Source organism: Camelus dromedarius, chromosome 10, assembly GCF_036321535.1.
Source record: "Camelus dromedarius isolate mCamDro1 chromosome 10, mCamDro1.pat, whole genome shotgun sequence".
NCBI lineage: Eukaryota > Metazoa > Chordata > Mammalia > Artiodactyla > Camelidae > Camelus > Camelus dromedarius.
The window spans coordinates 8,035,963-8,061,781 of record NC_087445.1 but is presented as its reverse complement, the minus strand read 5'-3'; the positions used below and the strand labels follow the sequence as shown (position 1 = coordinate 8,061,781).

At 40.7% G+C, this 25,819-nt stretch overlaps 1 long non-coding RNA gene across 1 annotated transcript; it reads right to left on the bottom strand.

Annotated features, from left to right (window-relative positions):
• Positions 1-798: 798 nt before the first annotated feature.
• On the bottom strand, positions 799-23,511 carry LOC135322333 (uncharacterized). Its single transcript, XR_010382859.1, has 5 exons — positions 23,373-23,511; positions 8,853-9,185; positions 6,206-6,384; positions 2,404-2,503; positions 799-1,126 (listed from the first exon to the last, which is right to left on the bottom strand). It is a non-coding gene; the product is annotated as an uncharacterized LOC135322333 (long non-coding RNA).
• Positions 23,512-25,819: the final 2,308 nt, after the last annotated feature.

Here is a 25,819-nt window from a genome sequence, read left to right as displayed (position 1 = left end):
TACTTCGCAAAATTCAACCCAACCCAGTATCTCCTAACCAATATAAACTGCTGCCAGCCCAGTGTCTCCCCATTCATTCCCTATCTTTTTTTTTTTTTATTTGAAGAGGGAATGAAGACTAACATATTGCCCCATTAGCCTTGGGAGTAAGAAAAGAGGGAAAAAATGCAATGTGCCTACTCTCCTTCCTCTCCTGAATCTAAAGTCAACTGCATGGAGCAGGGACGAGTGGTGGGGAGTAGAAAGAAGCTGAATCACTGGTGGGAAAGGCAATCATGATTACTGAAAATAGTTAATCTTCTAGCATAAACTGTCACAAAATAAGGCCTTAGATGTTTTTTGTTTTTTTTTTTTAATGAACGCTTTTTTTGTGGGGTCGGGTGGGAATAGCTCAGTGGTAGAGGGCATGCTTAGCATGCACGAGGTCCTGGGTTCAATCCCCAGTACCTCCATTAAGAAAAAAAAAAAAGAAGACTTTTTAAATAAGAAAAAACTATTATACTTTTGCTGCAAACAACACTCAAGTTCTCTAAATATTTATGACATTAATTCTATCAAGCTCTATTACATTGGTCACTGCCCTAGTCTTCTAGCCCTTAATGTATCCTGATTTATCCTTTGCCATGAAGGGTTAAATATATAATAAAATATAATACGAATCAACAAAAAGTAAGAAAGCCTATTAGATTTGTATTTGTGTGCCAGCTCTGAGAGATGATTTGTAACAACTAACTGAAGCACTGTGTTAAGGATTCTGAGGCCCATCCAGGCTCAGTGGAAAAGGTGTCAGTAAGAAGGTCCATGGATGTGAGCAAGGCCCATGGGCGTGGGCATTGCACATATTTTCCATCCTTGATAGAAAGAGAATCTTACCTTTGAGTTCAAAGGGCCAATTCGAAAGGACGCAGGTAGGAAGGTCCAGTGTCACAATAATATATAAGAAGGTGCGGAGTTTGCATTGACTACAAGTTCAATATGAGCCAGCAACCTGAAGGCACTGACAGGAGGCTGATGATCTCTAGGGTGGCATGGGTGGGGGCGTGCTGTCCAAAGGTAGGAAGGTGTATTCTGCTCTGTTCTGGCAGGATCATGGCAGCAGTGGTGGGTCCCATTCCAGATGTCACACCTGGGAAGAAATGTTAGTCAACATTTAGGCTAGAGAGGAGTACACTCCATAAAGGGCTTTGGAACCTGTGTTTTATGAGAAAAAACGAGGATGAAAACCCTGCTGAAAAGAAAGCTTAAGGAAGTTCTGATACTCACCCTTCCCAGAAATTTAGCATGCTGCTGCCCCGAAAGTGGACCACCACTAATTTATCTAATCAGGAGACCCCCATGAGCTCTCTGGCGTGCCTACCTGCCTGCCACTACCGTGGTGTGCCTGCTGCACCCAGATGTCAAGCTAGTAGGCTGTGATCAACCGGCAATTATAATTAAAGCTCAACATAATTAACAACATCATAGTGAGATATTTTTGTTTAATTTCCTGAAGTTGGAAGACTATGATGCTCCTGACAGGAGATAATAAATACAAATAAAGCTCCTTAATTCAGATGAGCATTTGAGTCACATCCAAATAATTGTTCATCAAGTCATTGTTATCAAATGGAAAGCCACTGGCCCACACAAATGTAGATAATTATCTTAATTAATGATCTTGTGGCCCACTACCAACAGACTTGGATGTCCCTGCTGTCTTTAAATGCTTAAAAATTAGCTGATGACTGCACAACAATTTGAATATACCTAATGCCACTGAACTATATACTTTAAAAAGGTTAAAATGGTAAATTTTATGCTGTGTATATTTTACCTCAATAAAAATTCTTTTTGAAAAAGCATAGTGTAGTGATAAAAGTATAGGCTGTTGAGTTAGTCAGAAAAGAGCATAAATTCTGGCTGGGCCACTTCCTGGCTCTGTGACCTCTAGCAAGTTGATAAACCTCTCTGAATCCCAGTTTCTTCCCCTACAAAATCAAGTAATAATGCCTACCCATCAAATGAGGTAGGTAGTTGGAGGTAAGGAGTAGAAACGATGCATAGAAAGCATTCAGTGGGTGACACGGCACTGAGGATGGATTAGGCCCAGCACAAGGACCAAGATGTGGAAAATCAACTGGCATTCAGGATGAGGAAGATGTGCTACCTTAGAGCTGTCTGACATGGGAGAGGCACCACAAGTCTGTAGCCCTGCAAAACCACAGCCCTGAAAATCATAGCTATGGTGAAACAAAAACCCAAGCAGCAGAGGTTAAAAAACAACAGTTCACTCTCCAAGTTTAAGGCTCCTAATCCATTTCATAGGATGAAGGGGCCACTGTTAACAGCAGACAACCATTGTACAGCTCAGGCTTCCCAGCAGGGGTCATTCCTCTAGACCACCAACCCCATGTTTCCACTTACCTTGCTTGCTTCACTTCCCTAAGGATCACCTTGGAGAGAGTGAATGTCTTCTTGATCCTCCTTATGGATAGTAGAATGGTGGGATACAGTCCTCCCATTACTGTAATATGAAAAGCCACTTAGACTCTTATTTGTATGAGATCAGAACTGTGTTCCCTCCTCATCCATGGGTAAAGCTGAATCAGCGTCCTCCCAAGAAAAGGTGGTTTGATGGGGACACCAATTTGCTTAAGAATGTGGAAGACGCTCAGTTGGGGGCAGGGGCGGGGGCTTAGGAAGTCCAAGCAGCTACCAACTATATTGACATGCTGTAGCCCTTCTCACTGAGAACCTGACCTACAGGTCCTAGTTGTTAGTTTCCAGCCTCGGAGAGGAGTAAGAGGTGAGGAGGCAGAGGCAGAGATTACCACTTTAGTACACAGTTTGGATAACATTTCCTAAAGTGTTTTCCCAGCTTCCCCAGGCACTGCCTTCTCAGAGCTCCCACAGAACTGCACAACCTTCTCTTAATGCCTTATTTTGGTATCTAGGTCTTAAATCCAGGTCTCTAGATACCATGATAGGAACTACCATGTCTTGTTCATATTCCCAGCACCTTCCAGAAGCCAAGTGCCGAGTAAGCTTTCAGTGTAAGGTTGTTGAGTAAATTGGATAGAGAGCTGGGGAGAAGGTCAAAGAAAGGAAGGCAGGGAAGGAGAAGGGAACTGCCGCAGGGCACTGACTCCTTGCTTTACACACTTTCTCTCGGGTGATGCTTCATCCTAATAAGGCCCCACCCAAGGTAGGCACTATAATTATTTTCTTTGAACAGAGCAGTGAAGTAAAGTAAATTGCCCAGAGATATCCATTAGTGAGTGAGAAGTCAAGATTCAATCCATGTTTGCCTGTTCTAACAGCCCATGCTGTTTTCCCCTAAGAAAATACAATTTAGTCTCTTTCCTGGTTCTGTGGCTCTGCTTCATCTCCACTCTGCATGACTCCCTTCCTAACCTTAAAGCATCGCCAACAAAACCCATTAGTTTTACTATAATTCTCCTAAGGATCTATGCCTAAGGAACATTTCTGTGTTCCTCAAGTAGGAACTATTTAAAAGAATGGATTAATAAACATTAGCTAGGTGCTACTTGCATTCTCAAAAAAGTGATGGATACTTTTGCTATGAAACATGGTAGGAAATAAATTACCACTATGCTTTATTAAAACATCTCTAAATAACATGAACCTAGAATGCTTGCATGAAAATTGTGATAAAGATAGAATTTGCATTGGGATCACCAAATGAATAGATTTTATCCTCCTCAGTGACTACAAATATTTTTAAATTATTCCACTTTGCAGTCTGCAGAGCATTTTAATACTTATTCATCTAATTGGATCTTCCTAGAAGGATCAAATGGGTAAGATGTTTTCATCTTTTAATGTAAACAAATCTATCAATATTTTCCTTTTGAGTTTACCCATTGCTTTTTGAGTTTATCCAAAGCTTGTAAACACCTTTCTAAAATTTTATTTTCCTTTCATTTTTTATAATGCATTATTTAAACCACCTAAAACTAACTTAGGAAATAGAGTGAGATGAGAATAAGATTTTATTTTTCCCATATAACTAATCTATTGTTCAGCACAACTTATTGAATAATCTTTCCTCTGTTGGGGAAGAAGAAATTGATCTCTACCCTTCTAAATTCTTTTGGTAGGGTGGGAAGGGATAGACTGGGATTTCAAAATTGTAGTATAGATAAACAAGATTATACTGTATAGCACAGGGAAATATACACAAAATCTTATGGTAGCTCACAGAGAAAAAAATGTGACAATGAGTGTGTATATGTCCATGTATGACTGAAAAATTGTGCTGAACACTGGAATTTGACACAACATTTTAAAATGATTATAAATCAATAAAAAATGTTTAAAAAAATAAATTCTTTTGGTTGTTCTAAGAATTAAATTGACATGAGGGAGTAACAGGAGAAAATCAAACAAAAGTTCAATAACATGTATACATGGGAGAGTCTCAGGAAAACTCAGTCACTCGCCAAAATGGCCAAAACCCTCACCTTAAATACCATCATCAGCTACAGACAAAAGAAGATATTGGAGGTGGTGGTTTGGGACTTCAAAGAGAAAGAAGGCAATTTACATGGAGATGGAAAAGTAAATGTTTGGGTAAACAAATGTTTGCTGGGCCATGTGGAGACAAAGAGACACAGAGAGGAATTTTAACAAACAGACTTTGCTAGGTTCCTCCCTGTCCACACACCTAATTCATTCTATAGTTATCCATGGTGATAGCTCTTTCCTGGAACAGGTCCTCTATCTACATTCTTTTAGGGAGTTTCAGGGAAGGTCAAAGGCTCTTCCTGAGTCTTTTAGGCCTTGATTGTTTTCAGCCTGAAATAAGCCACATGCCAATGAAACATTCTGCAGTGGCAAATTTTGCTCCCCTATACATCCTTTGCTGATATTTGAGTTTTGTCATGCATTTGTTTCATGTGTATCGTTTTATCCATTTCAAACTTATCTATTCTATTCTAGATCTATTTGTCAAGCCTTTTTTCAGCAACACACTCCTTTAACTGCTTTAATTTTCCATTACTTTTTAATGTCAAAGAGTGAAAATACTCCCCCTTGCTAGTATTTCAAAAAAAAAAAAAAAGTCCCTGAACATTCTCATCTGTTGATTTTTCCAAACGGTATTGAAAATCATTTTGTTAGCATGGCCCTGAGGCTTCTGGGGCAGGGAGCAGGTAATGGGAAAACAACAAAGTATCTTCTCCCCTCTCCCCTTCTTGCTCTAGACCTGTTGGAATGGGTTGGATGGTCATGATAAGTGCTGTGCTTTCTGAGAAATAGCACTACTTAATTACAATGCCTGTGATACCTGAAGCAGACAATCTCAAAATTACTTAGAAATCTGAAGGGAAAAATTTATCAGAGAGGTACCTTTTAGGTGAATGGTTTCACTATAAAAACCTGACTGCTGTGGTTTGGGGTAAGAGAATATTTTTAGTTAAATAGACTTCCTCCCCAATAATAGAATATTAGCCACATACAATAGTCACCATCACAGATTTAAATCATACTAAAAACTGTCGATTTGAGTTGTATTTACCTTTTTCTCTGTTTTTTAGGGGTTTTTTTTGAAGCTAGGTAGAGATACATGAAGGGCTGTTAAACAGATGTCATGAAACCATTATAACTGTTGTTTTAGTGGGAAGCTGGAAGAAAGCATACTAGGTGTTCTACTGAGTAACCTACCACCATGTGACCCAGAAATCCAGATATTTAAGTCAAATGTCCACTACTTTTAATCAGCACTGGGAAAAGCTGGCTTACTACTAATGTACTTAGAACCCAACAGACTTGGATTCTAATCCTGACTCCTTTTTATGCTATTTGAAAGCCCCGGGTGAGTTTATTTAACAGCTCTGTGCCTCAGTTTCCTCATAGATAAGGGTGGGAAAATAAAACTGACCTTGTAGGACTCAAAGACTAGGGATAATATATATAAACAGCTTGCACAATAGTTGACACAGAATAGGTCCCTAAAAAATATTAGTTATTGATGCCACCAATAATATGAGTAGTCTGCATTTCCTTATTATTGCTAGTCTAAAAGCTCATCCAGAAAAAGTGAGAGGACATCAACTATGCTGAGTGGAGGTAAGATAACAGACGATTCTCCTAGTCTACAGAGTTCCTGCCTAGGAAAGCAGGTTCTTGCCTCTGGCTTGAACAGTGTCCCAGGGAGCCCACTGACAGCCCACACTTAGCACAATAATGGGAACGTGCTCCTCACCTGCAATGAACACACACACAGGAGCCACCTACTCGATCCCGCCTGGGCGGAGTATTGCTTCCTGGAGGAACCAAAAGCAGCCTCACACATTCTGTCCCCTGTGCCCCAGGTGGCATGGGACTCCTTGGCCACTGCTGACTCTCTGCCCAGGCTCTTCATCATGGTCCAGTGAGCCACATCTGAGTGGAAGAAACAGAGCAGCAACATCAGTCAGTGCAACCAATGAAGGGAGCGAGCCAATCAGCAGACTCTTGATGAACAAGAATCCTTTTTTTTTTCACATTCCATTTACTATTTTATTTTTTTAACATTTTTTATTGATTTATAATCATTTTACAATGTTGTGTCAAATTCCAGTGTAGAGCACAATTTTTCAGTTATACATGAACATATATATATTCATTGCCACATTTTTTTCTCTGTGAACCACCATAAGATCTTGTGTATATTTCCCTGTGCTGTACAGTATAATCTTGTTTATCTATTCTACAATTTTGAAATCCCAGTCTATCTCTTCCCACCTCCCCACCCCCTTGGCAACCAAAAGTTTGTATTCTATGTCTGTGAATCTATTTCTGTTTTGTATTTATACTTTGTTTTTTGTTTTTTGTTTTGAGATTCCACATATGAGCGATCTCATATGGTATTTTTCTTTCTCTTTCTGGCTTACTTCACTTAGAATGACATTCTCCAGGAGCATCCATGTTGCTGCAAATGGCATTATGTTGTCGGTTTTTATGGCTGAATAGTATTCCATTGTATAAATAGACCACCTCTTCTTTATCCAGTCATCTGTTGATGGACATTTAGGCTGTTTCCATGTCTTGGCTATTGTAAATAGTGCTGCTATGAACATTGGGGTGCAGGTGTCATCCTGAAGTAGGGTTCCTTCTGGATATATGCCCAGGAGTGGCATTCCTGGGTCATATGGTAAGTCTATTCCTAGTCTTTTAAGGAATCTCCATACTGTTTTCCACAGTGGCTTCACTTTGATCCATTTTGAGTTTATTTTTGTGTATGGAGTAAGGGAGTGTTCTAGCTTCATTGTTTTACATGCTGCTGTCCAGTTTTCCCAACACCATTTGCTGAAGAGACAAGAATCCTTAATAATAGTGATTTACCATTTATGTGCCTGGCACTCTACAAGACTCTTCCTGTTTAATTATCACAATAACCCTATAAGATAGATACTGATATCATCATTTTACAGAGGAGGAAATGAGGCTCAGAGAAATTCAAAATAACTTCCCATAGCTGGTAAGAGTCAGACACAGGATTCCAATCCAGGTGTATACAGCTACAAAGCTCTGATTCTCCCAGAACCACGGATGAGTGCTGCATGGGCTTCAGAATCTGACTCAGAGACTCTGACCAGGAAGGAACCTTAAAGATGATACCAGTTATTAAGCTGTTGTCTCTCAGCTCCAAGCCCACCCTTCCACACTCGGCTTTGTGATGCTAGGGATGGGACCCTGCATACCCCATTTCTCCACTGCCAGCTGCTTCCTGTGAGGCTTTTCCAGTGGGGATCTAAGGGAGGGAGAGGGGGCCTGCTACTTCCTGCTTGCTTCTTATTAGGTCAGTATGGCTCCAGCAACTTTTCTTCTTTACCCTGACCTCAGCAGCTCATTCCTACAGCCAGAGATTGTTTGCAACTTCCTCAACATCAGCCATGTGGTACTATCCTCTCCTCCCTTCCCCAGAGCCCCCAGGACCTACTGGTGCTGAGATGCATGGTCCTCTTCCCCAGGCTTCTAAGTTTTAACAGTCTCAATATCTCCTCTCTGTTCCCCCTAGCTCTAGCTGCTCCCTGTTTGCCTTTCCAGCTCTCTACCACCTAGTTAAGAATTGTTGATATTAATTTCTCTGTAAAAATAACTGGCATGGTTTCTGTCTCCTGACTGGACCCCAACATAAAGAATCATCTACTCTAATGCCTTCCAAATGAGGAAACCGAGGCCCAGAGAAGTTGTGACTTGCTTAAGTTCGCACAGTACTAGAATTTACAATAACGTTGCCACCACTTACACACTTAAAATGTGCTACAACCCAGTAAGATACTTAGACCATTATTCTTATAAAACAAATGTGGAAATTGAAGCTCAAAAGTTATGTGATTTCCCTAATGTCATCCACCTAATGAGTAACAGAGGTACAATTTGAACTTAATTAGTCTAACTGCAAAAGCAGGGCCCTTAACCCCTATCCCATGCTCAGCGTCTTGTCTCCCCTCACCGAGGGATGCAGAGATGTAAATGTCTCTGCATCTTCACAGGCTAGTGGAGCTCCTAGTTATGATCACTCACTCTCCTAGAACTGCTCATTCTCAACACCCATAATCTTTTCTTAGCATTCTTGGCACAGAATAAAAAATCTAAACATCGTTCCATCTACTAACATTTCTTTACCCAAGTCCCCAAACCAAACAGGAAGAAAACAGCTCTTTTACATCATGTCATTTGTCTCCCAAGCAATCCAGGAATCTTCAGCATGTCTGATGCCCCCCTCACAGCCAAGCACAATGACTCTGAGTCCTGGGTCATTTACAGACAAAAACAGAGGACTACTTGGCAACAAGTAAGGAGTAAGATCAGTTAGGAAAGTTGAAGTTGCACTTCAAAAATACCAATAAGTCTCTCTTTATTACCTCCTGACAGGTGGAGCCCAATGAGGAACTTCCAAGGAACTGAGGAGCTGGATTTGGGGGCCAGCCACCCCCTGGACTGGAGCTCTGCTGATCACAGCTAAGCTTACAGTCGGTTAATCACAAAAGGAGACTGGATGCTCCCACACCGGGGATGCTGCTGGGCCGTTGTCTACTCATGACTCAATCTGGATGACGTGCAGCTCCTGTTGGGCTCAGCACTTTGTAGGAAGCATCCTCAGAAGGATTCATCTTCATTCAAGCGCAGCATGGAGGTTAAGGCAGGAGGAAGCCTCAGAGCATGGAGCAAGCCTTCCGACTATCCCAGGGTTGAACCTACACACAAATGCAGGAGCGGAGAACATCATGAGAACAAGTCATGGGCTTTTTCATGTGTCCTGAGCTTTGGCGGTCAGTTCCCTGAAGCCCTTGAAAGTTGTGCTGCTTTCATTCAATAACCCCTCATGGAGCACTAGCTGGGTGACAGTGCACTGATAGGACTGCTTTGTTCAACTCAATGGATGTCTGATGAGCACTTACCATGTGCAAGGCTTTACCAGAGAGGAAGGACTTATGCCTACAGGAAGCAGCCTGCTGGGCTTGTGTGTCACTCCTGCTCAGCTCAGAGCCCTGGTTTTCACAGTTTTCTCAGTGCCCACAGCAGAAGCATCTAGTTTATCAGACAGGGCACTAGACCAGGAGCCAGAAGGTTTAAGTCTGAGCTATGCCACTAACCCTCTGTAAAATTTAGGCAAGTCACTTAACCACCCCACCTGAGTGTTCTCATGTGCCAAGAGGCATCTGACCAGTTAAGATCTAACAATGGGAATCTAGGATAAATATTATTGAAATTTGGGGGAAGAATGAAAAATGTATTTTAGTCCTATTGAGTTTAACCATTATAGCAGATAAATGAAATTCCCTGATCAAGAAAGACCTGGGGACTGCACAGCAAAGGATACTGTCAACAAAATGAAAAGGCGACCTACTGAATGGGAAAAAATATTTGCAATTCATATATCTGATAGGGGCTAATATCCAAATATTTAAAGATCTCATTCAACTCAGTATCAAAAAAACCTAATTTAAAAATGGGCAGGAGATCTGAAAAGACATTCTTCCAAAGAAGACATACAGCTAGCTAATAGGTATATGAAAAGATGCTCAATATCACTAACCATTGGGGAAACGCAAAGCAACACCACAATATCACCTCACACGTTAGAACAATTATTACCAAAAAGCCAAGAAATAACAAGGCTGGCGAGGATGTGGAGAAAAGGGAACCCTTGTGCACTGCTGGTAGCAATGTAAACTGGTAAAACTACTATGGAAAACAGTATGGAGATTCCTCAAAAAACTAAAAAAAAAAGAACTACCAGATGATCCAGCAATTGTACTTCTCAGTACAATTTATCCAAAGAAAATGAAAAACACTAACTCAAAAAGATATATGCTTCTCCATGTTCATGGCAGCATTATTTACAATAGGAAACAACCTAAGTGTCCATCAAGGGATGAATGAATAAAGAAGATATTATTCAGTCATAAAAAAGAATGAAACCTTGCCATCTGCAACAACTTGGCTAGACCTCAAGGGCATTTTGCTAGGTAAAATAAGTCAGAAAGACAAATACCGTATGATCCCACTTACATGTAGAGTCTAAAACAAACAAACAACAACAACAAAAACAAGCTCATACATACAGGGAACAGATGGGTGGTTGCCAGAGGTGGTGGTGAAAGAGTGAAGGGGGTCAAAAGGTACAAACTTCCATTTATAAAATAATTAAGTCACAGGAATGTAATGTACAACATGGCGACTATAGTTAATAATACTGCATTTTTTTTATGTAGAATAGATAAACAAGATTGTACTGTGTAGCACAGGGAAATATATACAGGATCTTATGGTAGCTCACAGTGAAAAATAAATGTGACAATGAATATATGTATGTTCATGTGTAACTGAAAAATTTTGCTCTATCCTGGAATTTGACACAACATTGTAAAATGACTATAACTCAATAAAAAAAAAAAGTTTAAAAAAACTGCATTTTTTAAAGATGCTAAGAGTAGATCTTGAAAGTTCTCGTCACAAGAAAAAAAATTTTTTGTAATTATGTAAGGTGATGGATGTTAACTGTGGTGATATTTTGCAATGCATACAAATATCAAATCATTATGTTGTACACCTGAAACTAATATACTGTTATATGTCAGTTATACACCAATCAATCAATAAAGAAAAAAGAAGAAAAATTTAAAAATAGGCATACTAGGAAAAAAAAGGGGACATACTGCAGAGGAAATAGATATCAAAAGTCATAAGAGATATACAACTTTATGCCATTGTATTTTAAAATGATACTTTTAAGAAAATATTACTCACCAAGACTTTTTATTTTATTTTATTTTAGTTTTTTGGTGGGGAGGGGAAGTAATTAGGTTTTTATTCATTTATAATGAAGGTACTGGGGATTGAACCCAGGACTTCGTGCATGCTAAGCACGCACTCTATCACTGAGCTATATGCTCCCTGCCCCCTCACCAAAACCGACTTAAGAAGAAAATTTTTTAATCTAAATAAACCAATAACCATTAAAAAAAAAAAAAAGACATAGGGAAGTTAAAACACAACATCATTCCTAGGAAAATGTGGCCGTGGATAGGTTTATTTTCAAGGTTCCTGCCCTTAATTTTTTTGGTATCCACTTCATTCAGTGCCCAGTCCCGACATGCAAAATAGCCCCCACCATCACACCACCCACTCCAGAATCACTGGATCTTAGCAGTGGAGGGGCCCTCAGCCCATCTCCTCCTGCTGCCACAGTGCTCCAGTCACCAACATCCTGGTTGAGGCTTCCAGTCTTCGCTTAACTACATGCAAGGGTGAAGTTCATTGCTTGTTAGGGTGCCCCTCCATTCCTGCTCACTCTGATGAGTGAGAAACATGCAATGTAAACCCTCTTCCATATCTACTTCTCAGTGGTCCTAGTTCAGCTACCTGAATGCACCTAACCCTCTCCTCCAGGGCAGTCTTTGACACAGTCCCTCATTCTCTTCTCCTTCATGAGAACTCCTATAAACTGCTCTAGGGTTTACAAAGCACTTTCCTTACAGCTCATTAGTAAATTGACATTCCAAAGGGGGATGGTATGGAGAAGGGAGACCCCACACCCTGACATTACTTGGGTCCTATTAACAGAAATGAGTCCTTCACCCTGTTTATTCAGAAGTTGACATTAGGCATAAAAAATAGGCAAGACCTTCTCAGTCAGACCCTAGGGAAGAGATCCTAAAAATATATCCATGTCCTCAGGCACCGTGGTCAGAGCCGACACTATGAATAGACCTCCGTGCTCCCTGGAGATTCAGGCAGGCAACAAGAAGGGGCTTGCAGGCCAGCTTGTATGTGGGGGTGCAGGGGGAGTTGTCAGCCAGGGCTGGCCTTTGTCCTCTAAGAGATGAGGCATGGCCCAGAGCAATGGATGCTTCATCCACTCCTGAGCCATGAGACGGTGCAGAGGAAGAGAATGGGGGGAGTTTGATCATATTATAATAGTCATAATTTCCCTTGATATTTGAGAATTATGAGCAAGGACTTGGATTCAAATTAACTTGTGATTAAACTCAAATAATATTATGGTACTGTTGATTAAAATGAAATATCTGGCCACACTAAGTCCAGGGTGGTGGAAGGACTTAATCCCACTTAAGTATTATCACTTAATAATAACAGTAATAATTAACATGTATGGAGCTAGTCACTGTGCTTTCTCTGTGTTATCTCATTTAATCCTCACAGCAATCCTATAAGGAGATACTATTATTATCTTCATCTTACAGTTGAGGAGACTGAAGCTGATAGCAAGTAAGGCCACACTTACCTAAGGTCACACAACTAGTAAATAAATTACTCTGGGCCCATTATGGCTCAGAATCTGAGCTCTTATTCAAGAGACGAAAACTGAGAAAGAATAAGGCCGCCTTCCTGAGAGCCATTCAGAGCAGGCTGGGGTCTCTAGGTACCACTCCCTCCCTCCTAGGGACTTCTCCCGAGAAGCAAGCAGGACAGGCCTCTGACTGATGGGGACCCTGGGGGAGTCTGGGCCCAGGACTCTGCCATCTGCCATCTAGGCTCTACCTCAGCTGCCTGCTCACGTCATACCTGGAGCCCCAGGCTCCCCTGTGCTGCTGCTACCCACACCTGCTTGACTGAGCAGAGGAGTTTGAGCAGAACTCAGCCTGAGCTGAGCCCCTGGACCCTTAAAGCCAGCAGGTCTCCCCGGAAAAACACAACCCATCTGTTCTTCCTTGTCAGTCACCCCCTGTGCCGGAGCTGAAGGACTTGTCACCTGCAGCCTGTTGTTGAATGAAGCACTAGAGAGGGAAAGCACCTTTGAGAACCAGGTCCCTGGGCTCACACACCTGGCTGGGACAGAGCTGGGTCTAGAACCTAGGTTCAAATCATTTGCCTACTCGTTTCCACTGCCTAAAATGGATAAAAAAGTCAACAGAGGTAGACTTTCTTGGTAAAAAGATGCAGTTACGTGATTATGCCATCCTCAGAATCCCAAAAATTGGGCCAGCTCAAAATCCTTTTCTTTTGCTTTTGTTGCATTACATTTATCTGCATGATTAGATTCTGGATAGGCTGCAGCTCAAGTTAATTTGAATTCCTTGATTTCATATGAGTTGACAGTGGAATCTGGTGCCCTGAGAATGGGCTGGGTGGCAGGCTGAGCTTAGTTAGGGATTCTAATTTGTTAAACATAGTCTTCGGGTAATTGAGAAGTGACCATAGGCTGCTTAGACTCACTGTCTCTCAGAGCTGAGAGGGACATTAACATTAGCTGTGCGTTCCTAATCGTGATGATACCCAAACACCATCAGTCACATGCTACTACCATAATTTTTGGAATATCTGTGAACCACTATTATCTACCTCATGTGTTTCTGTAAAAGAGCTTATTTAGTTTACTTACTTGCCTAAAAGTAGTATCTGTGAAATCACAAGCTGATATTCTGGTTAATTTTTTTCTAATACGTATTAAAACAAATACACAACTGGTAAGCTATTTTAAAATTACTCACCAGTAATACATAAACTGCTACCGGCACATACTGCCACACCAGATGCACAAATCCCTTCTACACACTGTAAATACCTAAAGAGTTACTTCCCACCTAAATGGCCAGACCGCTGTGGAAGGACGCCAAACAGTACGGAAGTGATCAAAAGAACATTCTGCAATTTTTGCTTTTTTCCAGCAAGAACGACTTGAGAGAGAATAAGGCTTCCCTCAAAGAGGTGGTTAGAATTTCAACGCCACTGCTTTTAAGTTCCTGAGCAGGTGACAACTTCTCTGAGCCTCAGAGTCTTCATTCTACAAAGGGACAAGGATACCCACGATACGCATTTGACAGGGTTGTGCTATGGGTTAAAATGCATACATAAAGCATCTAGCACAGTACCTGGCACAAAGTAATCACCTAATGAATATGAGTTCCCCTCCTTTTCCACAAGAGTACTGAGTAAAACAACGTGGAAACACTGACTTTCCTTGGTAAGAATCTGCCTGATGTATTTCCTACGGGCGCTCCAATCATCCACTGTTCTGCAATAAATTTGGGGCTGTATTTTCCTTCAAGCTTGGCTGGGAGCCTGATTATCTTTCCAAACCGTAACTAGGGGACATGATCATTCTGAACCTCAAGACAGAATTTCTGACTGAAATGGCAGAGCCGTCCACCACTGTCAGTTTCCTAAGTCCAACAGATTTCCAGCATCCCAGTGGGGAGGCTGGTCTGCCTCTGGGGTCACTCTGGAGTGGAGGGTAGGGTGGCCTCTACCGTGGGAGGCACCAGCCCTGAACCTGGCTGGATGCTTAAGCCAACAAAAATTCGGCAGAAATGCATCAAGCATCACTATCACTGTCAAACGCCTTTGAACGGGGATACACAGCTGTCAGGAAAAGTGTAGGAAGAGTAGAGCTGGAGCATACACAGTCCTAACGAGGTGGGCTGTGGTTAAAGCCTTATTTGCATTCATTTCACTCATTATTATGTGGCATTAAGGAAATTTTCTGCCGAGCGGAGTGACCTTGACATGTGATTTCCTGTGCTCTCTGGGAATATGCAGAGCATTATAAGAAGTAATGATTCCCAAAGAGCCCATCTAATCTGACAATTTTCATCAGCCTCTCAAGGAAGATTTTATCTTTTGTCCATTTCTCCCTTTTTTTTAGTGTGTTACTATAAAAAAAAAGAGAGAGAGAGAGAGAATAAGATCTATAACCTTCAACAATGTCCTTGCAAAAGTTGGAAGTGTGACATAAGTGCTATCTTGCCCTCATCTTTACCACCAGTCAGCAATTCTCAGCAGGTGAATTAAACATACCCTGGCCCAACTCTCATCTTTCTCTAAATCTTGGTGGTACTCTCCAGGAGCCTTATAGGAGTTTAGCCTAGGAACCACATGCACTAGATTGTCAGGACCAAATTGTGTGAATCTAGGCTGTCAGATCCTGATTGCTCTAATCTCAACTAATTTTGAGTCCACATTTGGGAACATTGTTTGTGAGGGACTTGGGGATAAAATTCCGATGCTGGTCATTTACAAACCTTGTTTGATATGAGTGAAATCTACTGTCTGACTTTTATCCCAAAACATCTTTTGTTTCTGATACTGAACTCACTTAAAAAAAAGAAGAAAGAAAGAAAAGAGAAACAAAGATTGAAATATGATTTAAATGTTTTACAGTAAAAATTAATCAAAACAATAGCATTCAGCATAAAATAAATAATTATTCATCATTAGCAACAGTAAGACTACCAATAAGATGATGGCACTCACTAGCAAAAGTCGATTACAGTGGATTTAATAAGGATTTCAATTAAAAAGACACATAAATGAAAAGCCAAAGAGTTGAGAATTCAATACAATTTTAAAATATCACATGACTTTCAGATTTGCCAAAATCCTTATTGATATACCACACAAAATGTTGATACATTACACATTTCAGCTTCAAAATAAAGAAAAATAGTTTTCTAGCCATCCAAAAGCTATGGGTATTCTTCCTCCCTATCCTGCCCCTGTTTCTCTGGAATCATTCTTTAGCATTCTGTGAACCCCTTTCCATTCTCTTATTAAAGGCTCCAAGGATCCATTTCTTTCTCACACTCCCCCATACACACAATCCCCCAGCACAGTCAACAAGCTTCATCCCAGGGAGGAAAACAGCATCAACAACCCAAAACAGAAAATGCCAAACCACTGACTTTTTTTTTAACATTTTTTTATTGAGTTATAGTCATTTTACAATGTTGTGTCAAATTCCAGTGTAGAGCACAATTTTTCAGTTATACATGAACATACATACATTGTCACATTTTTTTCACCGTGAGCTATCACAAGATCTTGTATATATTTCCCTGTGCTATACAGTAGAATCTTGTTTATCTATTCTACGTTTTGAAATCCCAGTCTGTCGCTTCCCACCCCCCGTCCCCTTGGCAACCACAGTTTGCTTTCTATGTCTATGAGTCTGTTTCTGTTTTGTATTTATGCTTTGTTTTGTTTTTGTGGGTTTTTTTAGATTCCACATATGAGCAACCTTATAAGGTATTTTTCTTTCTCTTTCTGGCTTACTTCACTTAGAATGACATTCTCCAGGAGCATCCATGTTGCTGCAAATGGTGGTATGTTGTTGGTTTTTATGGCCGAATAGTATTCCATTGTATAAATATACCACCTCTTCTTTATCCAGTCATCTGCTGATGGACATTTAGGCTGTTTCTATGTCTTGGCTATTGTAAATAGTGCTGCTATGAACATTGGGGTGCAGGTGTCTTTTTGAAGTAGGGTTCCTTCTGGATAGATGCCCAGGAGTGGGATTCCTGGGTCATATGGTAAGTCTATTCCTAGTCTTTTGAGGAATCTCCATACTGTTTTCCACAGTGGCTACACCAAACTGCATTCCCACCAGCAGTGTAGGAGGGTTCCCTTTTCTCCACAGCCTCTCCAGCATTTGTCCTTTGTGGACTTTGGATTGATGGCCATTCTGACTGGTGAGGGGTGATACCTCACTGTAGTTTTGATTTGCATTTCTCTGATTATTAGTGATATTGAGCATTTTTTCATGTGCCTATTGATTATTTGTGTTTCTTCCTTGGAGACTTGCTTGTTTAGGTCTTTTGCCCATTTTTGGATGGGGTTATTTGTTTCTTTCTTGTTAAGTCATATGAGCTGCTTATATATTCTGGAGATCAAGCCTTTGTCGGTCTCATTTGCAAAAATTTTCTCCCATTCCGTAGGTTATCGTTTTGTTTTACTATGGTTTCCTTTGCTGTGCAGAAGCTTGTAAGTTTCATTAGGTCCCATTTGTTTATTCTTGCTTTTATTTCTATTGCTTGGGTAGACTGCCCTAGGAGAACATTTTTGAGATGTATGTGAGATAATGTTTTGCCTATGTTTTCTTCTAAGGAGGTTTGTTATATCTTGTCTTATGTTTAAGTCTTTGATCCATTTTGAGTTTATTTTTGTGTATGGTGTAAGGGAGTGTTCTAGCTTCATTGATTTACATGCTGCTGTCCAGTTTTCCCAACACCATTTGCTGAAGAGGCTGTCTTTATTCTGTTGTATATTCTTGCCTCCTTTGTAGAAGATTAGTTGACCAAACATTTGTGGGTTCATTTCTGGGCTCTCTATTCTGTTCCATTGGTCCATATGTCTGTTTTTGTACCAATATCATGCTGTTTTGATTACTGCAGCTCTGTAGTGTTGTCTGAAATCTGGGAGAGTTATTCCTCCAGCCTCTTTCTTTTTCTTCAGTAATGTTTTGGCAATTCTAGGTCTTCTGTGGGTCCATATAAATTTTATTATGATTTGTTCTAGTTCTGTGAAATATGTCCTGGGTAATTTGACAAGGATTGCATTACATCCATAGATTGCCTTGGGTAGCGTGACCATTTTAACAATACTGATTCTTCCAATCCAGGAGCATGGGATATCCTTCCATTTTTTTAAGTCTTCTTTAATTTCCTTCATCAGTGTTTCATAGTTTTCCATGTATAAGTCTTTCATCTCCTTGGTTAGATTTATTCCTCGGTATTTTACTACTTTCGGTGCTATTTTAAAGGGGATTGTTTCTTTACTTTCTTTTTCTGTTGATTCATCATTAGCGTAAAGAAATGCAACTGATTTTTGAACATTAATCTTGTAACCTGCTACCTTGCTGAATTCTTCCATTATTTCTAGTAGTTTTTGTGTGGACCTTTTAGGGTTTTCTATCATGTCATCTGCATATAGTGACACTTTTACCTCTTCTTTTCCAATTTGGATCCCTTTTATTTCTCTCTCTTGCCTGATTGCTGTGGCTAGGACTTCCAAGACTATGTTGAATAGGAGTGGTGATAGTGGGCAGCCTTGTCTTGTCCCAGATTTTAGTGGGAAGCCTTTGAGTTTTTCACTGTTGAGTACTATGCTGGCTGTAGGTTTGTCATACCAAACCACTGACTTTTAATTTCAGCATATACTATACAGGTTTAGGTGTAACTGGTTCTTTCTAATAATAGTTTCTAGAATAATGTTTAGATACTCTTTGTCAATTTTCTAGATACACACCAAGGGACAGGAGAAGCAGGAGCCCACACATCAGAGAATGAACTGGTAAGAATTTGAGATTTTAAATTTACTACAGTGGATGCATTTAAAGTTGATCTGACAGGGGAGCAAAAAAAAAAAAAAAAAAAAAAATATGAGTAGCTCCAGTGTCTTTCTTCCCCAGACCACTCCCCTGCCCTTTGTAAGGACTAAGTGGCCTTTCAGATCAGCTCCTAGATCTTTTCGTATTGTGAGGAACTAAGATAATGGAGGAAGAAGAAAAATTAAAATCGCCAAAAAGGCTACACTGACCTACATAATGAAGAAATGAGCAAAGGAGAGTGAAGAGATAAGCAAGTTTATGTGAGCTCGGTTGGGTAAAGATTTGGGGAGTAGTCTGTATGGGGAAGAAGAGAGACTTTGGAGCAGCTACTGTGTTAGAGAGATACTTTCAGATGGAAAAACTAGGATTTTTAAGATGTTTTACTATGGCATTTTAGAAGAGAGAGCAAGAATGATTTAATTTGTTAATAATTATTATTTGCTGGTCTGTTATTCATTGACTGGGATTCCATGCTGGACTGGACTACAAGGTGATTATCCTCCCAATCTGCATTATATCAGGTGTCAACAAAGACTCCAAGTCACCAGATTAGTTGGCAGTCGTTGATATGGTGTGTGTGTATGTTTTGTTCTTTTAACATAGTTAGCTCTCCTGTCTCTATTAGACATGAAGCTCTTTGACAACACATACTTTGCCTTTTGTAAAATAAGAATAAAAAGTACAGAGTTCCACAACATGGCAGGATATGATCATTAAAGTTCACTGCTTGAAGCAGAGATAAGACTGAGGCCACTCAGCTACAATGGCCTCAGTGCAGAATGTACTTCACGCCCTGTTCCATCAATAAGGCTCTGGGAGAGGCAAAGTAGTCCCAGCTGCAATTCTGAAATCCCCAGGTGCACCAGCCCAGGTTACTTTAGCTATTATAAATTACTGGCACCTGAGAACTCATTGCCCCACACAGTGCATCTTAATAGCATGGCTGAGAACCATGGATATAAACCATTTGCTTTAGGCAACCAAAGGATCCTTCTGAAAATCAGAAATGTCTATGGTGACTGACTCCATTGTCCAGAGAAATGATCCCCAAAAAGCAGAGCCAGGCAGTGATGGTCAAGCTCAGTGTGGACCTTTCCAAACTGTGGGACTGGTCTTGCATACCTCTACAGCCCAAGGGAGTTAGGGCCCGAGACTGTCTTCTTTAAAGTGTAGTGGGAAGAGCACTAGACTCAGAGCCAAGAGAACTAGATTCAATCCAAGCTCTGTCACCATCTTAAGAGGCATCATGGGGTGGGGGGTTGTGCAAAGAAGCAGACTTCGGAGCTAGGCAGACTGGGTTCAAACTCCCGTTCTCTCACTTACTCTTCTTGTGACCTTGGGCAAAGCACGTCACCTCTTTGTGCCTCATTTTCCTCAACTGTTAAAAGGAATAATAATATTTGCTTATCAGGGTTTGTTGTAAGAATTAAATGAGGACATATGTAGGTGCTCAATAAAGGTCAGTTACTGCTGTGCAGCCTTGAGCAAGTCACTGTTAAGCTCTGGACCTCAGTTTCCTCATTTGTAAAGCATTAGAGATGGATTATATAATTTCAAAGACTTCTGACAACAGGGAACTCTAAAAAGATGTCAGATCCTGACATAGAATAATAAACATAAGGAACAAATAGCTAAGGAAAATTCACCATGAGATGTTGATTCAATCTTCCCATAATGGTCAAGGCAGAGGCAGTAGAGACCAAGCAAGTTGGACAGGCTATGGTCAACCCAGGCATCTGCAGGAAGTGGACCTCCCCCAGTCAGCTGGGCACATAGAGCAGCTCTCACTTTCCTCACAAAGGCCATCCCCACAAAATCAATGGAGACAAAGAAAAAGAACACTAAATAAAAAAGATCTTTAAGACCAAAAAATGTAAATTCAATAAAAAGTGATTTTTAAATGGAACAAAAAGCAAACTGGTCTAAGACTGAGTTTTGATGCTGGTCCTATCACTAGCTCGACTTCCAGTTTTGCTTTGGCTAACCAGGAAGCTCATGGCCAAAGTCAGAGTTCATTTTCAATTGACTCTATGAATTGTCACTATACTCCCCCTTTTACTTGGCCATTATACTTTAACTTATTTTCCATTTCAGCTTGGCTTTTATTTTAGATTCTCCTATTTTATTGTACCTATTCTTACAATCCACTTTAAATCCTTTATGAAAAAAGGCAAGGCATAAATAACTAGAAATCATTTTGTGAATCACTCAATTACTTGACAAATCATTTCCCTATGTATAAAATAAGAGTTTGGGGCTCAACGTCCAACATCTCTTTCAGCTCTAATCCGGCTAATTCTAATCCTTTATTTCTAAAGCTCAAAATCCATACTAGGTTGCCTTTATAGAGCCTTGACTCTATGTAAGCCCACTAGGCATTGCATTAGTATCCTAGAATAGGATTTATAACTCTAACTAACAGTTGAACGGGGCTTAACATTTCTGTAGACTTTATCACCTTGAGTTTAAAATTACCTCACTTTGATCCTCAGCAGCCCTGTGTGGTAAGGGAAGCAGGGACACATCTCCATTTTATAGACGAGGAAACAGAAATACAAAGATTAAGTGACTTGCTCAAAGTCACATAAGCAATGGCTGGCACGGGTACTTGAATGCTTACCTTCTGACTCTAAACCTTTGGCCCTCTCCAACCTCCCAGCCACAGAATTGGTCTTATTCCTCTTTGACATGACAGACCTTCTAACCTTTGAAACAGTAATCCTGCACCCTTTAAATCTTCATTCCTGATCCAAACATCAGAGACATATTCCCTTGGGGCTGTTTTATCTGTTAGGCCAAAAAGCCCAGTGCCTGGGGCCCACAAGCTTTCCAGGAGGCTATGCGGAAAAAAATGATTGGCTCTAAGTTACACAAAAGTGAACTAAAATTAATAAGCATTCAATTAACTGCTTGTAAAGTATAACATTATGTAAACTTCATTCATTGTTCAATTCATTATTCATAAAAAACTCTTCATTACATGTGAGAATAATTTGTGGATTAGATTCTCTTGTTTTATAAGAATCTGTGAGTAGGCACGATGATTAATAAAAAGACATAGTCAACTGTAAATTAAATAAGGTATTCAAAGGCAAGTAGTTTTAAAAACAAATTTACAAAAAACTGTTTCAACACTTTCATGGAAATTTTTGCCTTTAATTGAGATGTGAATGCATTTTAATATGTTTGGTCTAAGTGCTAAAATCTCCAAAAGAGTCTACAAAAAATTTAAAATGGCACTGAGTCTCCCATTGTCAAAATTTCTCCATGTAAGTCAACAAGGTATCTTTTAGTAAGATGTCTCCCCGTGGCTTATGTAGTTTCTTCTATTTGCTGGATATTCCCAGTAAATCGAACCTCGTTAGTTAGGAGGGAAATGAAGGTACTGGGGGGCACTTAGGGCCCTGCCCCAACATCACCAACACGGCCTATAGTGTGCCAGAGATAACAGATAACTAAGAATTCAAAAGGCTCCCCATAGAAAGCTTCCTCTCTCCTCACCAGTCAAACTTCTTTCAGATGTGATGAGAAAGTCTGCTTTAAAAATTCAAACTCTGGCAAAACAGTCTGTATGTTGCCAAAGGCATGGTTTGAATTGCCTCAAGGAGCCTTGGGGTGCTCTGGCAGGATCCTAAAAATATTGTGGGTTAAGAACCATCTTGCATTCAGACAAAGAGACTGCTGTTAATTCTGATAAACTTTTTGCATTCAAGCGATATGCTTGGCATCAAAAACGGGCAGTTCTTTAAAGGCGCAGAGGTTCTGTGAGTGCTCCCTTCACAGAATCTAAGGTAAGGCCATCAGGCATGAAGTCTTTGCCCTTGGCGCCCTCAGAAGCCACCAAGGGGAAAGCTGTGGGGATCAGCCTGTGAAACCAGGGGACTGGTAATGATACAGAACCTGCTTCCTGGAGGGCTGAGCCTGTGACTGCTGGCTTCCATCCCGGACTTCTGGGAGTCCTGGGAACTGGATTACCGAGGCAACATCTGGATGATAGCAGCTGAAGCCACAGCCAATTCTAGAACTTGCTGGTCTGCTTGGGAAAGGAAAGCCAGAGCCTTATTTGGATTCTAAGGGGGCTTCCTGGGTCTTTCTGCCTGAGGCAGGAAATAAAGCAAGTTCCTGAGAGGGGTCAGGTAGGGGACATGGGGCCCTGCATCAAGAAGACATGCATAGAAAAAGCTTCCACTCAAAGGTACTCTATGTCCTCAGAGGCTCCGTCGCCTGGCTGAGGATGGATTTGCCTCATAAAAACACTGTGTCTCCATCTAGCACTTCAAGAGTCTGTCTGGGGCTACCTCCTACTCAATCCTCCAAGTCAACTTGTTCCATGTTTGTGCCACAAACCTGAGCTTGTCTCTGCGCCCAGGCCCTTCAGATTGATGTTGAAATCAGCTTGCTTCTTGAGCTCGGCTTCCCCCGATGCTGTATGCAGACATCCTTTGTCTATATTCCCAAAGCCAGTCCTGGCACCCAAACCCAGCCAGGGCTGCAGAGCCACACCTCCGGTTGTCCAGGCCCAGACCCTGAACGCTCAACTGCAGCCATCTCTAGAGTTTCTATGTAGAAACTCAGCCAGGACCCTTGAGGAGGGGGACAACAAATTTGGCCATGGAACAGTAAGCCCCTTTTAGAAATTCAGTAGTACTTACTGAGTGCCTGTGCTACATAGGAACTATGCCAGATACTCAGGGTACAGCAGGGAACAAGGCCCACCTGGGCTCTGTCCTCACAGAGCTTAGAGTCACCTTCTGACCTGCTGAACATTTTTTTTCTTTGACCTGCTGAACTTCTGATTCTGCTTCCTTACCCACTGCTGACAGCATAGTAGTTTTGGCTTCCAGAGCATCTTTCCAATTCTAATACAGGCAGTAAGACAGGTTTCACACTTGTGGACCAACACCACCTGGAATAGCAATAGAGCAAGAAATCAGTACAGCCCCAGTTCTTTCCACCCCTTCCACCTGATTCCCATTCTAGCTCATGCATTTGTTGCCCTGGGATATCTGCTCTGTGGGCACCTCCAGCATACATCCATCAGTCAAGTCAAGTTGTAGTTCTACTGCAAAGGAAGAAACTATGATAGACGACAAACACCCTATGGCTTTTCAGCGTAGTGCACATTGAATGTGACCTTTCCACTGGGATAAGCTGAAGTAATTGAGCTCATTGGAGCATACATGACAGCAAGGAAAATGGAGCTTATGAAACCACGTTTATTTTCTATGAATCTTATCACAGCATCCCTCATTCAGATTAAAATACTCAAAACCAAGGCTCATAGTCACCTGCAGGGCATACGACTGATTAGAAAGAGGCACTCCTAAATCATGATGTTGATTTTTGAAGGGTAATACAAGGAGACAGACTGCTCTCTTATTAACAGATCCTAAAATAAGATTTCTCTCATCTATGACCACAGGTACTGGTTTCCCTGAATTATGCAAAGCTTCTAATGTCTAACCTAAATCCCTCCAAAATACCAACTAATCCTTACTCTCTAATGCTATCTTCAGTGATGTTAAATTTTGAAGATCAAATATACGTCATTTAGGTAATACACTTGAATAACCAAGAGTTTGATTTAGCATTTTTAAATTCTAAAATTATTTTTAAGTTGGCTACTTCACGGTCTTCTCTATATTTACTGCAATTAGGTGTATTTCACTTTGTAGGATGAATGCAACCCAGAAGGTTCACTTCTAAAGTGAATCTTTCCCCTCTGACATTCATATAAAACCAGTTCCAAGACAAAAGAAAATTGCCTTTAATGATGCAGAAATCTTTTTTAAATCACGTATTTAAAGGATAATTTTTAACAAAATAATAATAATACACATATGGAGACCAAAGTTTCTTTTGTTTGGCAGAATCACTTCTAGAGTTAAAGGGAAAACAGCAATTATAGCTTAAGAACAGAACATCCTAGACTGAAAATTCATTCAGCTTTTATCAAATCTCCTTGTCATTTTACAAGAGAATAACAGGAAACTCTCCTTGGGTGCTCAGACCTTGTTTCCTAGCAATTGACAGAGGCTGCAGGCTCTTAGGAATAAGCAATTGAGCTAAGGCTGAGGAGAGTGGAGACTGAGGTTCCAAATGCCACGGAGAGTAGATCAATAGGCAATTAGGAAAAAGTGGGTCTCCCTCTATGTGTTCATAGTGTTACCTGTTACCTAATTTAAAGTTAGGCTTTAGACATCGTATAATAATTTCTTTAACCAACCATAACCCATATATACGTACATAAACGTTAAGAAGGAGGGACATAACAGGTAAGAAAAATTAACTGTTTAGTAAAAGGAGGCCAAAATGTACAGTGTTGTGAATGAGGTTGTAGAGTGGCCAGGAGTTCAGGACCTGACCCAAAGACACCAGTTACAGAGTGTGTGTGTACTCACACATGCACGTGCACACGCAAATAACAATGTGACAGCATCATGACTTTCCTAGGGTTGGTATAGACTAAATCAGAAGAAAAGATGAGAAATAAAAACAGAATACAGATCTGGATATACAGCATATTTGCAATTCTGTAAAAGCAAAGGAAATTCACCAAACTTTGCCTGTGGTTCTTTCCAGAGTTGTGAACGGTTGTGGATGGTTTGTCTTCACACTGTTTGGTATTTTCCTAATTTCTATAGCAAGTATACGTCTTTGATTTCCATGTATAATGAGAAAATATTTTGTTTAAAGAAAGAAAAGTTCTGAGATCAAAGAACAGCAGACAAAGGGCAATTCCCCTGAGAAGAGTACTGAAGGGAAGACTCCGTCAAGAAGCTGGGCATGAAGGTAGTGAAGAAAACATCAAAATCCTCCTGAGAGGCTGCACCTAAAGTGAGGTCAGGGTTGCGCTTAAAGGCAGCTCTGGGGATGACACAAAGCAGAGGCTGTAAAAGTGACCGACTGGTTAGGGAGGCTCTGTAGCTGTAATTTAGTTCACCTGTGTATACTGGTGCCCCCAAATTACCTCACACTGTAATAAAATAGACTTTGGACCTAAATTAGCAACTGAATGTTGTGCAAACTTAAGACCCACCCCAGAAGAGGGCATCAGAGGAGTGGAAAAGAAAGACAGCCATCCCAAAAGTGTTAGCTAGAGGAGACATTCCCTAATGACAGTGGGAAAGGCCATGACAAACACAACCAAGGAGCTGACTGGCAGGCACCCAGAGCTAGTTACTGAAACACGTGGCCCAGAGCAACAGCTTTCAACCCACATTCACAAAGCAGGAGCAGACCCGGGTGAGAAGTGGA